Raw genomic sequence first — 2832 nt, forward strand, 5'->3', positions numbered from 1 at the left:
GGACACAAGGAGAGGGAAGGGTAAGATGGGATGAAGTGAGAGAGTGGCATGGACTTATACACACTACCAAATGTAAAATAGATACCTAGTGGGAAGCAGCCACATAGCACAGGGAGATCAGCTTGGTGCTTTGTGACCACCTAGAGGGGTGGGATAGGGAAGTTGGGAAGGAGGTGCAAGAGAGAGGCGATATGGAGATATATGTATACGTATAGCTGATTCACTTTGTTATACAGCAGAAAGTAGCACAACAAATAAAGTAATTTTACTCCAATAAAGATGTTTAAAAAAAATGTGTTCTGAATCTCTAACAATCAGCAGACACATTCTTAGGTTGGCCTTTGCTTAAACTGCACAACCCAATTATAGCTAATTCTTCAATAATGTAGTTCCAAAGTGACAACTTATGAATGACAAAATGATTGCTCATATACATAATTCTTTAATGTGATTTAGTTGCCATAAACACAGTGTACCACAGGAATGACAAAATAATTGATAAGTTATTTTCAAAATTAGAATTATTATGTTGAGTTTGTTGTCCATTAAAAGTTGATTCTAAATTCAAAGGCTTCGTAGTGAAAATTACTTCAAAGATTTAAAAAGTCATTTCGTTTCTGCATGTATTTGCAAATATAAGTACTTTATATAACTTTTTATATGTGTGTTAATGGAAACTTTTGTATTTTGTATTTTCTAAATGTTCAACAGATGTTACTGTTTGATTCTTCAAAAGATGAGAGAATTAAATTTGACAGTAAATTCATTATCTATTTAAGAATAAAAAGCAAGTACCTGGCAAATAGTAAGTTCCCAACTGATATTAGCTTTTTGCAAGAACTAATGAATTTTACATATCCAAGACTTTGTTCAGTTTTTCAAAATACTTAATCATGATATTAATTTCACACTTATACCGCCAATCAAAAAATGTTGTGGCCTTAAAATTGTATGCATAACAATACAACGATTACAAGCCCAGTTTATGTTTCTTTCTAAAATTTCCATACAGTCCAACCCCACTAAGGAGAGCATTGTTTTTATTATTTTATCAATTATAAATTAGAATATACTTTGCTTGTTTGTTCCCTAAATCTAAACATATTCTCTTTCTTTTTATTTCTTCTTTGATTTCTTCAGTGATCTCTTGGTTATTTAGTAGTGCACTGTTTAGACTTGATGTATTTGTATTTTTTACAGTTTTTTTTTCATGTATTTTTTTTCTAATCTCATAGTGTTGTTGTCAGAAAAGATGCTTGATACGATTTTAATTTTCTTACATTTTCCAAGGCTTGATTTGTGACCCAAGATGTGATCTATCCTGTGTAATGTTCTGCATATTTTAATTTGATATTTTGACATGATTTCTTGTTTTGTTTTTTTGTTTGTTTTTCAGCTGGTTTTTAGTTTTTATTTATTTATTTTGTTATCACATTTCCAAAGTCCTATTTTAAAATTTTTATTTATTGCATAGTTTCTATTTTTATTCCCTTTCTTCCTTGACTTTTATTGATCAACTATTCATTATCCACTTTTTGAAAGATACACATTTCTATAATACTTGTTTAACAGCCACCTCAATTTTTTTTTTTTTTTTTTGGCGGCACGTGGGCCTCTCACTGCTGTGGCCTCTACCGTTGCACAGGCTCCGGACGCGCAGGCTCAGCAGCCATGGCTCACGGGCCCAGCTGCTCCGTGGCATGTGGGATCTTCCCGGACCGGGGCATGAACCCGTGTCCCCTGCATCAGCAGGCGGACTCTCAACCACTGCGCCACCAGGGAAGCCCCATCCACCTCAATTTTAACATGTGTACTTGATTTCACAAAGTCCTAATGTCATCATTATCTCTTATCTCCCTTTGAAAAAAATTCACAGGAATTTTTGAATGCTCCAAAACAATTTTCATTCCTTCCAGCTATTCTATGTGGAATTTGAAGTCCATTATGTTTTCAACTTTAAATAAGACTGTATTTTTATTCAGTCAGTGATTAATTATATTTACCAAAATTTACTAAGCTTTTTGCTAAACATACTACTTGCATCTCAACCTTTCCTCCTAAATTTATATACTTTTGTAATTCATTTGGTGAGAACTCATGAATGATACCCCTTCTTTAATTTTAGATATCTCTATATTACCCTCATTCATGTATGATAACTGATCTATAGAATTCTATACGTATAGAATTCTATACATATAGAATTCTACAGGTATAGGTATAGAATTCTAGTTCAACAAATATTTTCTTCATTTTTATAATGAGAATTCTGCTGACAATGAAATCAGCATGCTTTGTACATAATCCATTTATTGTCTCTAGTTACTGTTATCTCTTTGTTTTTGATAATATGTGATTATTTCTGTCTTTGATAATATGAGTTTTACTTTTTAAATATCTTGCTTTAGACTCAGCATGTATACTCCATATGAGGACTCATATCTTTCTTGAAATCTAGATAATTATAATCCTTTAAGACTTCTAATAATGCTTTTCTCTATTCTACCCTTCTGGCACTCAGTAAATCAATTCCTCAGAGGCTCTCAATTTTATGCAAGGAGTTCAGTTGGGATTCTGCCTTGATTATGCTTAAGATAATTTCTCCTGCCCTCACCATTGTGAAATTTCAGCTTTCAAATCAGATATCACAGCTCTAATGCATTATCACTTGAGTTTCTTCTAATATTGTTTTATTTTTAGAATTAAAAGAATATTTGTCTCCCCTGCATTTCTATATATTTTTGGTGAGAATAAGACCAAGTCCAATCAACCCCTTTTGCCATGTAAAATATTTATTCATGTGCTTTTCTAAAATATAAATTCATAAAAGAT

This window comes from Stenella coeruleoalba (genome assembly GCF_951394435.1).
Source record: "Stenella coeruleoalba genome assembly, chromosome: 4".
NCBI classification, from domain to species: domain Eukaryota; kingdom Metazoa; phylum Chordata; class Mammalia; order Artiodactyla; family Delphinidae; genus Stenella; species Stenella coeruleoalba.